This window comes from Pristiophorus japonicus, unplaced genomic scaffold (genome assembly GCF_044704955.1).
Source record: "Pristiophorus japonicus isolate sPriJap1 unplaced genomic scaffold, sPriJap1.hap1 HAP1_SCAFFOLD_29, whole genome shotgun sequence".
In the NCBI taxonomy this organism is placed as follows: Eukaryota; Metazoa; Chordata; class Chondrichthyes; family Pristiophoridae; genus Pristiophorus; species Pristiophorus japonicus.
The window spans coordinates 7,640,017-7,654,772 of NW_027252668.1; the positions used below are offsets into that span (position 1 = coordinate 7,640,017).

The 14,756-nt window shown below is 45.4% G+C and overlaps 1 protein-coding gene and 10 non-coding genes across 11 annotated transcripts in view; all 11 read left to right on the plus strand.

The window, feature by feature from the left end:
* LOC139248232 (zinc finger protein 84-like) overlaps positions 1-14,756 on the plus strand; it is a 1,036,220-nt gene that overhangs the window by 489,142 nt on the left and 532,322 nt on the right. The window lies entirely within an intron of this gene.
* trnag-gcc (transfer RNA glycine (anticodon GCC)) lies at positions 1,403-1,473 on the plus strand. Its single transcript has one exon. It is a non-coding gene; the product is annotated as a tRNA-Gly (tRNA).
* trnag-gcc (transfer RNA glycine (anticodon GCC)) lies at positions 2,878-2,948 on the plus strand. Its single transcript has one exon. It is a non-coding gene; the product is annotated as a tRNA-Gly (tRNA).
* trnag-gcc (transfer RNA glycine (anticodon GCC)) lies at positions 4,352-4,422 on the plus strand. Its single transcript has one exon. It is a non-coding gene; the product is annotated as a tRNA-Gly (tRNA).
* Positions 5,811-5,881, plus strand: trnag-gcc (transfer RNA glycine (anticodon GCC)). Its single transcript has one exon. It is a non-coding gene; the product is annotated as a tRNA-Gly (tRNA).
* trnag-gcc (transfer RNA glycine (anticodon GCC)) lies at positions 7,286-7,356 on the plus strand. Its single transcript has one exon. It is a non-coding gene; the product is annotated as a tRNA-Gly (tRNA).
* trnag-gcc (transfer RNA glycine (anticodon GCC)) lies at positions 8,759-8,829 on the plus strand. Its single transcript has one exon. It is a non-coding gene; the product is annotated as a tRNA-Gly (tRNA).
* Positions 10,219-10,289, plus strand: trnag-gcc (transfer RNA glycine (anticodon GCC)). Its single transcript has one exon. It is a non-coding gene; the product is annotated as a tRNA-Gly (tRNA).
* Positions 11,693-11,763, plus strand: trnag-gcc (transfer RNA glycine (anticodon GCC)). Its single transcript has one exon. It is a non-coding gene; the product is annotated as a tRNA-Gly (tRNA).
* Positions 13,166-13,236, plus strand: trnag-gcc (transfer RNA glycine (anticodon GCC)). Its single transcript has one exon. It is a non-coding gene; the product is annotated as a tRNA-Gly (tRNA).
* trnag-gcc (transfer RNA glycine (anticodon GCC)) lies at positions 14,626-14,696 on the plus strand. The gene has a single exon. It is a non-coding gene; the product is annotated as a tRNA-Gly (tRNA).

Consider the following 14,756-nt stretch of genomic DNA (forward strand, 5'->3'; position numbering starts at 1 on the left):
TGTTTATGGAAGTATTTCAGAAAGCGTGTATTTAAAAATTAAACTTCCCGACTGTTTCAAGAGCGCACACAGAGAGGAGCGGCTGTTAAATGAGCGGGGGCACAGATATCCTTCGGTACAAAGAGCGGGAGCAGTGAGGATCGCTTGTAACGTGAGGGAGTAAAGGATTTGAGCTATTTTTCTAACAGCACGAGCAGAGGGAAGCGGCAATTTAAAAAGCGAGACACACAGGAGTGGCTGTTTGCAGCACGACAGCAGAGATGAGCGGGTGTTGAAAGAGCGGGAGCAAGTCTGGGCGGCAGTTTAATAAGGAGGAGCAGAAAGGAGCGGCGGTACCGTTTCCTCGAGCTGTGGCGATTTTCAATAATTCCATCAATGCAATATCTCCAACTTTGCAAATCACACCAAGCTGGGTTGCAGTGCGAGCTGCTCGGAGGCTGCAGCGGAATTGGACAGATTAGGTGGATGGCAGATGCCATATAATGAAGATAAGTGTGAGTTTATCCACTTTGGTGGCAAAACCTTGAAGGTAGAATGTTATCTGAATGTTGACCGATTTGTAAAAGCGGAGGGGTTTTGAGACCTGGGTATTTTGGTACATCAGTCGTTGAAGTCATTCATACATACAGGTACAGCATGCAGTAAAGGAAGCCAAATGTCATGCTGGCCTTCATAGCGAGGAGATTAGGGTATCGGAGCATGGAGACTTGTACAGCACCTTGCTGAGACCAAACCTTGAGTATTGTGTGCAGTTATGATCTTCTAATCTGAGGAAGGACATTCTTGCTTTTGAGGGAGTGTAGCGAATATTCACCAGATTGATTCCAGGGATGGCAGGACTGACATGAAGAAAGACTGGATCGACTAGGCTTATACTCGCTGGAATTTAGAAGAATGAGAGGGGTGCTCATAGAAACATTTAAAATTTGGTCGGGAATGGACAGGTTTGATGGCATAAAATGGTTCCCGCAGTCCGAATAAAGGAAGCCCAGTACCAGCGGTCACTGTCTAAGGATAAAGTGTAAACCATTTAGGACCGACACGAGGAGAATCTTCTTCACTCAGATCATTGTGAACCTGTGGAATTCTGTACCACAGAAAGATGTGGAAGCCAGTTGGATAGATATACTCAAAAGACAGTGAGATATGGCCCTTACGGCTAAAGTGATCAAGGGGCATGGAGAGAAATCAGGAAGGGGAAGTGAAGTTGCATGCTCAGCCATGATCATATTGAATGGTGGTGCTGGCTGGAAGGGACGAATGGCCTACTCCTGCAACTACTTTCTAAGTTTCTATGTTTCTATCTTCAGAATATGAGGTGCTTTGTTGTTCTTCGCCTTTTATTAACAAAAATTAAACACTAATTGCACTATCTTTAAACTTGAATGTGTTCGTAATGTGAGCATTGGTGGTTCAGGGGTAGAATTTTCGCCTGCCACGCGGGAGACCCGGGTTCGATTCCCGGCCAATGCAGTGTTTATGGAAGTATTTCAGAAAGCGTGTATTTAAAAATTAAACTTCCCGACTGTTTCAAGAGCGTACACAGAGAGTAGCGGCTGTAAAATGAGCGGGGGCACAGATATCCTTCGGTATAAAGAGCGGGAGCAGTGAGGATCGCTTGTTACGTGAGGGAATAAAGGATTTGAGTTATTTTTCTAATAGCACGAGCAGAGGGAAGCGGCAATTTAAAAAGCGAGAACACACAGGAGTGGCTGTTTGCAGCACGGCAGCAGAGATGAGCGGGTGTTGAAAGAGCGGGAGCAAGTCTGGGCGGCAGTTTAATAAGGAGGAGCAGAAAGGAGCGGCGGTACCGTTTCCTCGAGCTGTGGCGATTTTCAATAATTCCATCAATGTAATATCTCCAACTTTGCAAATCACACCAAGCTGGGTTGCAGTGCGAGCTGCTCGGAGGCTGCAGCGGAATTGGACAGATTAGGTGGATGGCAGATGCCATATAATGAAGATAAGTGTGAGCTAATCCACTTTGGCGGCAAAACCTTGAAGGTAGAATGTTATCTGAATGTTGACCGATTTGTAAAAGCGGAGGGGTTTTGAGACCTGGGTATTTTGGTACATCAGTCGTTGAAGTCATTCATACATACAGGTACAGCATGCAGTAAAGGAAGCCAAATGTCATGCTGGCCTTCATAGCGAGGAGATTAGGGTATCGGAGCATGGAGACTTGTACAGCACCTTGCTGAGACCAAACCTTGAGTATTGTGTGCAGTTATGATCTTCTAATCTGAGGAAGGACATTCTTGCTTTTGAGGGAGTGTAGCGAATATTCACCAGATTGATTCCAGGGATGGCAGGACTGACATGAAGAAAGACTGGATCGACTAGGCTTATACTCGCTGGAATTTAGAAGAATGAGAGGGGTGCTCATAGAAACATTTAAAATGTGGTCGGGAATGGACAGGTTTGATGGCATAAAATGGTTCCCGCAGTCCGAATAATGGAAGCCCAGTACCAGCGGTCACTGTCTAAGGATAAAGTGTAAACCATTTAGGACCGACACGAGGAGAATCTTCTTCACTCAGATCATTGTGAACCTGTGGAATTCTGTACCACAGAAAGATGTGGAAGCCAGTTGGATAGATATACTCAAAAGACAGTGAGATATGGCCCTTACGGCTAAAGTGATCAAGGGGCATGGAGAGAAATCAGGAAGGGAAAGTGAAGTTGCATGCTCAGCCATGATCATATTGAATGGTGGTGCTGGCTGGAAGGGACGAGTGGCCTACTCCTGCAACTACTTTCTAAGTTTCTATGTTTCTATCTTCAGAATATGAGGTGCTTTGTTGTTGTTCGCCTTTTATTAACAAAAATTAAACACTAATTGCACTATCTTTAAACTTGAATGTGTTCGTAATGTGAGCATTGGTGGTTCAGGGGTAGAATTCTCGCCTGCCACGCGGGAGACCCGGGTTCGATTCCCGGCCAATGCAGTGTTTATGGAAGTATTTCAGAAAGCGTGTATTTAAAAATTAAACTTCCCGACTGTTTCAAGAGCGCACACAGAGAGGAGCGGCTGTTAAATGAGCGGGGGCACAGATATCCTTCGGTACAAAGAGCGGGAGCAGTGAGGATCGCTTGTAACGTGAGGGAGTAAAGGATTTGAGTTATTTTTCTAACAGCACGAGCAGAGGGAAGCGGCAATTTAAAAAGCGAGACACACAGGAGTGGCTGTTTGCAGCACGACAGCAGAGATGAGCGGGTGTTGAAAGAGCGGGAGCAAGTCTGGGCGGCAGTTTAATAAGGAGGAGCAGAAAGGAGCGGCGGTACCGTTTCCTCGAGCTGTGGCGATTTTCAATAATTCCATCAATGCAATATCTCCAACTTTGCAAATCACACCAAGCTGGGTTGCAGTGCGAGCTGCTCGGAGGCTGCAGCGGAATTGGACAGATTAGGTGGATGGCAGATGCCATATAATGAAGATAAGTGTGAGTTTATCCACTTTGGTGGCAAAACCTTGAAGGTAGAATGTTATCTGAATGTTGACCGATTTGTAAAAGCGGAGGGGTTTTGAGACCTGGGTATTTTGGTACATCAGTCGTTGAAGTCATTCATACATACAGGTACAGCATGCAGTAAAGGAAGCCAAATGTCATGCTGGCCTTCATAGCGAGGAGATTAGGGTATCGGAGCATGGAGACTTGTACAGCACCTTGCTGAGACCAAACCTTGAGTATTGTGTGCAGTTATGATCTTCTAATCTGAGGAAGGACATTCTTGCTTTTGAGGGAGTGTAGCGAATATTCACCAGATTGATTCCAGGGATGGCAGGACTGACATGAAGAAAGACTGGATCGACTAGGCTTATACTCGCTGGAATTTAGAAGAATGAGAGGGGTGCTCATAGAAACATTTAAAATTTGGTCGGGAATGGACAGGTTTGATGGCATAAAATGGTTCCCGCAGTCCGAATAAAGGAAGCCCAGTACCAGCGGTCACTGTCTAAGGATAAAGTGTAAACCATTTAGGACCGACACGAGGAGAATCTTCTTCACTCAGATCATTGTGAACCTGTGGAATTCTGTACCACAGAAAGATGTGGAAGCCAGTTGGATAGATATACTCAAAAGACAGTGAGATATGGCCCTTACGGCTAAAGTGATCAAGGGGCATGGAGAGAAATCAGGAAGGGGAAGTGAAGTTGCATGCTCAGCCATGATCATATTGAATGGTGGTGCTGGCTGGAAGGGACGAATGGCCTACTCCTGCAACTACTTTCTAAGTTTCTATGTTTCTATCTTGAGAATATGAGGTGCTTTGTTGTTCTTCGCCTTTTATTAACAAAAATTAAACACTAATTGCACTATCTTTAAACTTGAATGCGTTTGTAATGTGAGCATTGGTGGTTCAGGGGTAGAATTCTCGCCTGCCACGCGGGAGACCCGGGTTCGATTCCCGGCCAATGCAGTGTTTATGGAAGTATTTCAGAAAGCGTGTATTTAAAAATTAAACTTCCCGACTGTTTCAAGAGCGCACACAGAGATGAGCGGGGGCACAGATATCCTTCGGTATAAAGAGCGGGAGCAGTGAGGATCGCTTGTAACGTGAGGGAGTAAAGGATTTGAGTTATTTTTCTAACAGCACGAGCAGAGGGAAGCGGCAATTTAAAAAGCGAGACACACAGGAGTGGCTGTTTGCAGCACGACAGCAGAGATGAGCGGGTGTTGAAAGAGCGGGAGCAAGTCTGGGCGGCAGTTTAATAAGGAGGAGCAGAAAGGAGCGGCGGTACCGTTTCCTCGAGCTGTGGCGATTTTCAATAATTCCATCAATGCAATATCTCCAACTTTGCAAATCACACCAAGCTGGGTTGCAGTGCGAGCTGCTCGGAGGCTGCAGCGGAATTGGACAGATTAGGTGGATGGCAGATGCCATATAATGAAGATAAGTGTGAGTTTATCCACTTTGGTGGCAAAACCTTGAAGGTAGAATGTTATCTGAATGTTGACCGATTTGTAAAAGCGGAGGGGTTTTGAGACCTGGGTATTTTGGTACATCAGTCGTTGAAGTCATTCATACATACAGGTACAGCATGCAGTAAAGGAAGCCAAATGTCATGCTGGCCTTCATAGCGAGGAGATTAGGGTATCGGAGCATGGAGACTTGTACAGCACCTTGCTGAGACCAAACCTTAAGTATTGTGTGCAGTTATGATCTTCTAATCTGAGGAAGGACATTCTTGCTTTTGAGGGAGTGTAGCGAATATTCACCAGATTGATTCCAGGGATGGCAGGACTGACATGAAGAAAGACTGGATCGACTAGGCTTATACTCGCTGGAATTTAGAAGAATGAGAGGGGTGCTCATAGAAACATTTAAAATTTGGTCGGGAATGGACAGGTTTGATGGCATAAAATGGTTCCCGCAGTCCGAATAAAGGAAGCCCAGTACCAGCGGTCACTGTCTAAGGATAAAGTGTAAACCATTTAGGACCGACACGAGGAGAATCTTCTTCACTCAGATCATTGTGAACCTGTGGAATTCTGTACCACAGAAAGATGTGGAAGCCAGTTGGATAGATATACTCAAAAGACAGTGAGATATGGCCCTTACGGCTAAAGTGATCAAGGGGCATGGAGAGAAATCAGGAAGGGGAAGTGAAGTTGCATGCTCAGCCATGATCATATTGAATGGTGGTGCTGGCTGGAAGGGACGAATGGCCTACTCCTGCACCTACTTTCTAAGTTTCTATGTTTCTATCTTGAGAATATGAGGTGCTTTGTTGTTCTTCGCCTTTTATTAACAAAAATTAAACACTAATTGCACTATCTTTAAACTTGAATGCGTTCGTAATGTGAGCATTGGTGGTTCAGGGGTAGAATTCTCGCCTGCCACGCGGGAGACCCGGGTTCGATTCCCGGCCAATGCAGTGTTTATGGAAGTATTTCAGAAAGCGTGTATTTAAAAATTAAACTTCCCGACTGTTTCAAGAGCGCACACAGAGAGGAGCGGCTGTTAAATGAGCGGGGGCACAGATATCCTTCGGTATAAAGAGCGGGAGCAGTGAGGATCGCTTGTAACGTGAGGGAGTAAAGGATTTGAGTTATTTTTCTAACAGCACGAGCAGAGGGAAGCGGCAATTTAAAAAGCGAGAACACACAGGAGTGGCTGTTTGCAGCACGGCAGCAGAGATGAGCGGGTGTTGAAAGAGCGGGAGCAAGTCTGGGCGGCAGTTTAATAAGGAGGAGCAGAAAGGAGCGGCGGGACCGTTTCCTCGAGCTGTGGCGATTTTCAATAATTCCATCAATGTAATATCTCCAACTTTGCAAATCACACCAAGCTGGGTTGCAGTGCGAGCTGCTCGGAGGCTGCAGCGGAATTGGACAGATTAGGTGGATGGCAGATGCCATATAATGAAGATAAGTGTGAGTTTATCCACTTTGGTGGCAAAACCTTGAAGGTAGAATGTTATCTGAATGTTGACCGATTTGTAAAAGCGGAGGAGTTTTGAGACCTGGGTATTTTGGTACATCAGTCGTTGAAGTCATTCATACATACAGGTACAGCATGCAGTAAAGGAAGCCAAATGTCATGCTGGCCTTCATAGCGAGGAGATTAGGGTATCGGAGCATGGAGACTTGTACAGCACCTTGCTGAGACCAAACCTTGAGTATTGTGTGCAGTTATGATCTTCTAATCTGAGGAAGGACATTCTTGCTTTTGAGGGAGTGTAGCGAATATTCACCAGATTGATTCCAGGGATGGCAGGACTGACATGAAGAAAGACTGGATCGACTAGGCTTATACTCGCTGGAATTTAGAAGAATGAGAGGGGTGCTCATAGAAACATTTAAAATTTGGTCGGGAATGGACAGGTTTGATGGCATAAAATGGTTCCCGCAGTCCGAATAAAGGAAGCCCAGTACCAGCGGTCACTGTCTAAGGATAAAGTGTAAACCATTTAGGACCGACACGAGGAGAATCTTCTTCACTCAGATCATTGTGAACCTGTGGAATTCTGTACCACAGAAAGATGTGGAAGCCAGTTGGATAGATATACTCAAAAGACAGTGAGATATGGCCCTTACGGCTAAAGTGATCAAGGGGCATGGAGAGAAATCAGGAAGGGGAAGTGAAGTTGCATGCTCAGCCATGATCATATTGAATGGTGGTGCTGGCTGGAAGGGACGAATGGCCTACTCCTGCACCTACTTTCTAAGTTTCTATGTTTCTATCTTCAGAATATGAGGTGCTTTGTTGTTCTTCGCCTTTTATTAACAAAAATTAAACACTAATTGCACTATCTTTAAACTTGAATGTGTTCGTAATGTGAGCATTGGTGGTTCAGGGGTAGAATTCTCGCCTGCCACGCGGGAGACCCGGGTTCGATTCCCGGCCAATGCAGTGTTTATGGAAGTGTTTCAGAAAGCGTTTATTTAAAAATTAAACTTCCCGACTGTTTCAAGAGCGCACACAGAGAGGAGCGGCTGTTAAATGAGCGGGGGCACAGATATCCTTCGGTACAAAGAGCGGGAGCAGTGAGGATCGCTTGTAACGTGAGGGAGTAAAGGATTTGAGTTATTTTTCTAATAGCACGAGCAGAGGGAAGCGGCAATTTCAAAAGCGAGACACACAGGAGTGGCTGTTTGCAGCACGACAGCAGAGATGAGCGGGTGTTGAAAGAGCGGGAGCAATCTGGGCGGCAGTTTAATAAGGAGGAGCAGAAAGGAGCGGCGGTACTGTTTCCTCGAGCTGTGGCGATTTTCAATAATTTCATCAATGTAATATCTCCAACTTTGCAAATCACACCAAGCTGGGTTGCAGTGCGAGCTGCTCGGAGGCTGCAGCGGAATTGGACAGATTAGGTGGATGGCAGATGCCATATAATGAAGATAAGTGTGAGTTTATCCACTTTGGTGGCAAAACCTTGAAGGTAGAATGTTATCTGAATGTTGACCGATTTGTAAAAGCGGAGGGGTATTGAGACCTGGGTATTTTGGTACATCAGTCGTTGAAGTCATTCATACATACAGGTACAGCATGCAGTAAAGGAAGCCAAATGTCATGCTGGCCTTCATAGCGAGGAGATGAGGGTATCGGAGCATGGAGACTTGTACAGCACCTTGCTGAGACCAGACCTTGAGTATTGTGTGCAGTTATGATCATCTAATCTGAGGAAGGACATTCTTGCTTTTGAGGGAGTGTAGCGAATATTCACCAGATTGATTCCAGGGATGGCAGGACTGACATGAAGAAAGACTGGATCGACTAGGCTTATACTCGCTGGAATTTAGAAGAATGAGAGGGGAGCTCATAGAAACATTTAAAATTTGGTCGGGAATGGACAGGTTTGATGGCGTAAAAAGGTTCCCGCTGTCCGAATAAAGGAAGCCCAGTACCAGCGGTCACTGTCTAAGGATAAAGTGTAAACCATTTAGGACCGACACGAGGAGAATCTTCTTCACTCAGATCATTGTGAACCTGTGGAATTCTGTACCACAGAAAGATGTGGAAGCCAGTTGGATAGATATACTCAAAAGACAGTGAGATATGGCCCTTACGGCTAAAGTGATCAAGGGGCATGTAGAGAAATCAGGAAGGGGAAGTGAATTTGCATGCTCAGCCATGATCATATTGAATGGTGGTGCTGGCTGGAAGGGACGAATGGCCTACTCCTGCACCTACTTTCTAAGTTTCTATGTTTCTATCTTCAGAATATGAGGTGCTTTGTTGTTCTTCGCCTTTTATTAACAAAAATTAAACACTAATTGCACTATCTTTAAACTTGAATGTGTTCGCAATGTGAGCATTGGTGGTTCAGGGGTAGAATTCTCGCCTGCCACGCGGGAGACCCGGGTTCGATTCCCGGCCAATGCAGTGTTTATGGAAGTATTTCAGAAAGCGTGTATTTAAAAATTAAACTTCCCGACTGTTTCAAGAGCGTGCACAGAGATGAGCGGGGGCACAGATATCCTTCGGTATAAAGAGCGGGAGCAGTGAGGATCGCTTGTAACGTGAGGGAGTAAAGGATTTGAGTTATTTTTCAAATAGCACGAGCAGAGGGAAGCGGCAATTTAAAAAGCGAGAACACACAGGAGTGGCTGTTTGCAGCACGGCAGCAGAGATGAGCGGGTGTTGAAAGAGCGGGAGCAAGTCTGGGCGGCAGTTTAATAAGGAGGAGCAGAAAGGAGCGGCGGTACCGTTTCCTCGAGCTGTCGCGATTTTCAATAATTCCATCAATTTAATATCTCCAACTTTGCAAATCACACCAAGCTGGGTTGCAGTGCGAGCTGCTAGGAGGCTGCAGCGGAATTGGACAGATTAGGTGGATGGCAGATGCCATATAATGAGGATAAGTGTGAGTTTATCCACTTTGGTGGCAAAACCTTGAAGGTAGAATGTTATCTGAATGTTGACCGATTTGTAAAAGCGGAGGGGTATTGAGACCTGGGTATTTTGGTACATCAGTCGTTGAAGTCATTCATACATACAGGTACAGCATGCAGTAAAGGAAGCCAAATGTCATGCTGGCCTTCATAGCGAGGAGATTAGGGTATCGGAGCATGGAGACTTGTACAGCACCTTGCTGAGACCAGACCTTGAGTATTGTGTGCAGTTATGATCATCTAATCTGAGGAAGGACATTCTTGCTTTTGAGGGAGTGTAGCGAATATTCACCAGATTGATTCCAGGGATGGCAGGACTGACATGAAGAAAGACTGGATCGACTAGGCTTATACTCGCTGGAATTTAGAAGAATGAGAGGGGAGCTCATAGAAACATTTAAAATTTGGTCGGGAATGGACAGGTTTGATGGCGTAAAAAGGTTCCCGCTGTCCGAATAAAGGAAGCCCAGTACCAGCGGTCACTGTCTAAGGATAAAGTGTAAACCATTTAGGACCGACACGAGGAGAATCTTCTTCACTCAGATCATTGTGAACCTGTGGAATTCTGTACCACAGAAAGATGTGGAAGCCAGTTGGATAGATATACTCAAAAGACAGTGAGATATGGCCCTTACGGCTAAAGTGATCAAGGGGCATGGAGAGAAATCAGGAAGGGGAAGTGAAGTTGCATGCTCAGCCATGATCATATTGAATGGTGGTGCTGGCTGGAAGGGACGAATGGCCTACTCCTGCAACTACTTTCTAAGTTTCTATGTTTCTATCTTGAGAATATGAGGTGCTTTGTTGTTCTTCGCCTTTTATTAACAAAAATTAAACACTAATTGCACTATCTTTAAACTTGAATGCGTTTGTAATGTGAGCATTGGTGGTTCAGGGGTAGAATTCTCGCCTGCCACGCGGGAGACCCGGGTTCGATTCCCGGCCAATGCAGTGTTTATGGAAGTATTTCAGAAAGCGTGTATTTAAAAATTAAACTTCCCGACTGTTTCAAGAGCGCACACAGAGAGGAGCGGCTGTTAAATGAGCGGGGGCACAGATATCCTTCGGTACAAAGAGCGGGAGCAGTGAGGATCGCTTGTAACGTGAGGGAGTAAAGGATTTGAGTTATTTTTCTAACAGCACGAGCAGAGGGAAGCGGCAATTTAAAAAGCGAGACACACAGGAGTGGCTGTTTGCAGCACGACAGCAGAGATGAGCGGGTGTTGAAAGAGCGGGAGCAAGTCTGGGCGGCAGTTTAATAAGGAGGAGCAGAAAGGAGCGGCGGGACCGTTTCCTCGAGCTGTGGCGATTTTCAATAATTCCATCAATGTAATATCTCCAACTTTGCAAATCACACCAAGCTGGGTTGCAGTGCGAGCTGCTCGGAGGCTGCAGCGGAATTGGACAGATTAGGTGGATGGCAGATGCCATATAATGAAGATAAGTGTGAGTTTATCCACTTTGGTGGCAAAACCTTGAAGGTAGAATGTTATCTGAATGTTGACCGATTTGTAAAAGCGGAGGAGTTTTGAGACCTGGGTATTTTGGTACATCAGTCGTTGAAGTCATTCATACATACAGGTACAGCATGCAGTAAAGGAAGCCAAATGTCATGCTGGCCTTCATAGCGAGGAGATTAGGGTATCGGAGCATGGAGACTTGTACAGCACCTTGCTGAGACCAAACCTTGAGTATTGTGTGCAGTTATGATCTTCTAATCTGAGGAAGGACATTCTTGCTTTTGAGGGAGTGTAGCGAATATTCACCAGATTGATTCCAGGGATGGCAGGACTGACATGAAGAAAGACTGGATCGACTAGGCTTATACTCGCTGGAATTTAGAAGAATGAGAGGGGTGCTCATAGAAACATTTAAAATTTGGTCGGGAATGGACAGGTTTGATGGCATAAAATGGTTCCCGCAGTCCGAATAAAGGAAGCCCAGTACCAGCGGTCACTGTCTAAGGATAAAGTGTAAACCATTTAGGACCGACACGAGGAGAATCTTCTTCACTCAGATCATTGTGAACCTGTGGAATTCTGTACCACAGAAAGATGTGGAAGCCAGTTGGATAGATATACTCAAAAGACAGTGAGATATGGCCCTTACGGCTAAAGTGATCAAGGGGCATGGAGAGAAATCAGGAAGGGGAAGTGAAGTTGCATGCTCAGCCATGATCATATTGAATGGTGGTGCTGGCTGGAAGGGACGAATGGCCTACTCCTGCACCTACTTTCTAAGTTTCTATGTTTCTATCTTCAGAATATGAGGTGCTTTGTTGTTCTTCGCCTTTTATTAACAAAAATTAAACACTAATTGCACTATCTTTAAACTTGAATGTGTTCGTAATGTGAGCATTGGTGGTTCAGGGGTAGAATTCTCGCCTGCCACGCGGGAGACCCGGGTTCGATTCCCGGCCAATGCAGTGTTTATGGAAGTGTTTCAGAAAGCGTTTATTTAAAAATTAAACTTCCCGACTGTTTCAAGAGCGCACACAGAGAGGAGCGGCTGTTAAATGAGCGGGGGCACAGATATCCTTCGGTACAAAGAGCGGGAGCAGTGAGGATCGCTTGTAACGTGAGGGAGTAAAGGATTTGAGTTATTTTTCTAATAGCACGAGCAGAGGGAAGCGGCAATTTCAAAAGCGAGACACACAGGAGTGGCTGTTTGCAGCACGACAGCAGAGATGAGCGGGTGTTGAAAGAGCGGGAGCAATCTGGGCGGCAGTTTAATAAGGAGGAGCAGAAAGGAGCGGCGGTACTGTTTCCTCGAGCTGTGGCGATTTTCAATAATTTCATCAATGTAATATCTCCAACTTTGCAAATCACACCAAGCTGGGTTGCAGTGCGAGCTGCTCGGAGGCTGCAGCGGAATTGGACAGATTAGGTGGATGGCAGATGCCATATAATGAAGATAAGTGTGAGTTTATCCACTTTGGTGGCAAAACCTTGAAGGTAGAATGTTATCTGAATGTTGACCGATTTGTAAAAGCGGAGGGGTATTGAGACCTGGGTATTTTGGTACATCAGTCGTTGAAGTCATTCATACATACAGGTACAGCATGCAGTAAAGGAAGCCAAATGTCATGCTGGCCTTCATAGCGAGGAGATGAGGGTATCGGAGCATGGAGACTTGTACAGCACCTTGCTGAGACCAGACCTTGAGTATTGTGTGCAGTTATGATCATCTAATCTGAGGAAGGACATTCTTGCTTTTGAGGGAGTGTAGCGAATATTCACCAGATTGATTCCAGGGATGGCAGGACTGACATGAAGAAAGACTGGATCGACTAGGCTTATACTCGCTGGAATTTAGAAGAATGAGAGGGGAGCTCATAGAAACATTTAAAATTTGGTCGGGAATGGACAGGTTTGATGGCGTAAAAAGGTTCCCGCTGTCCGAATAAAGGAAGCCCAGTACCAGCGGTCACTGTCTAAGGATAAAGTGTAAACCATTTAGGACCGACACGAGGAGAATCTTCTTCACTCAGATCATTGTGAACCTGTGGAATTCTGTACCACAGAAAGATGTGGAAGCCAGTTGGATAGATATACTCAAAAGACAGTGAGATATGGCCCTTACGGCTAAAGTGATCAAGGGGCATGTAGAGAAATCAGGAAGGGGAAGTGAATTTGCATGCTCAGCCATGATCATATTGAATGGTGGTGCTGGCTGGAAGGGACGAATGGCCTACTCCTGCACCTACTTTCTAAGTTTCTATGTTTCTATCTTCAGAATATGAGGTGCTTTGTTGTTCTTCGCCTTTTATTAACAAAAATTAAACACTAATTGCACTATCTTTAAACTTGAATGTGTTCGCAATGTGAGCATTGGTGGTTCAGGGGTAGAATTCTCGCCTGCCACGCGGGAGACCCGGGTTCGATTCCCGGCCAATGCAGTGTTTATGGAAGTATTTCAGAAAGCGTGTATTTAAAAATTAAACTTCCCGACTGTTTCAAGAGCGTGCACAGAGATGAGCGGGGGCACAGATATCCTTCGGTATAAAGAGCGGGAGCAGTGAGGATCGCTTGTAACGTGAGGGAGTAAAGGATTTGAGTTATTTTTCAAATAGCACGAGCAGAGGGAAGCGGCAATTTAAAAAGCGAGAACACACAGGAGTGGCTGTTTGCAGCACGGCAGCAGAGATGAGCGGGTGTTGAAAGAGCGGGAGCAAGTCTGGGCGGCAGTTTAATAAGGAGGAGCAGAAAGGAGCGGCGGTACCGTTTCCTCGAGCTGTAGCGATTTTCAATAATTCCATCAATGAAATATCTCCAACTTTGCAAATCACACCAAGCTGGGTTGCAGTGCGAGCTGCTAGGAGGCTGCAGCGGAATTGGACAGATTAGGTGGATGGCAGATGCCATATAATGAAGATAAGTGTGAGTTTATCCACTTTGGTGGCAAAACCTTGAAGGTAGAATGTTATCTGAATGTTGACCGATTTGTAAAAGCGGAGGGGTATTGAGACCTGGGTATTTTGGTACATCAGTCGTTGAAGTCATTCATACATACAGTTACAGCATGCAGTAAAGGAAGCCAAATGTCATGCTGGCCTTCATAGCGAGGAGATTAGGGTATCGGAGCATGGAGACTTGTACAGCACCTTGCTGAGACCAGACCTTGAGTATTGTGTGCAGTTATGATCATCTAATCTGAGGAAGGACATTCTTGCTTTTGAGGGAGTGTAGCGAATATTCACCAGATTGATTCCAGGGATGGCAGGACTGACATGAAGAAAGACTGGATCGACTAGGCTTATACTCGCTGGAATTTAGAAGAATGAGAGGGGAGCTCATCGAAACATTTAAAATTTGGTCGGGAATGGACAGGTTTGATGGCATAAAAAGGTTCCCGCAGTCCGAATAAAGGAAGCCCAGTACCAGCGGTCACTGTCTAAGGATAAAGTGTAAACCATTTAGGACCGACACGAGAAGAATCTTCTTCACTTAAATCATTGTGAACCTGTGGAATTCTGTACCACAGAAAGATGTGGAAGCCAGTTGGATAGATATACTCAAAAGAGAGTGAGATATGGCCCTTTCGGCTAAAGTGATCAAGGGGCATGGAGAGAAATCAGGAAGGGGAAGTGAAGTTGCATGCTCAGCCATGATCATATTGAATGGTGGTGCTAGCTGGAAGGGACGAATGGCCTACTCCTGCACCTACTTTCTAAGTTTCTATGTTTCTATCTTCAGAATATGAGGTGCTTTGTTGTTCTTCGCCTTTTATTAACAAAAATTAAACACTAATTGCACTATCTTTAAACTTGAATGTGTTCGTAATGTGAGCATTGGTGGTTCAGGGGTAGAATTCTCGCCTGCCACGCGGGAGACCCGGGTTCGATTCCCGGCCAATGCAGTGGTTATGGAAGTATTTCAGAAAGCGTGTATTTAAAAATTAAGCTTCCCGACCTTTTCA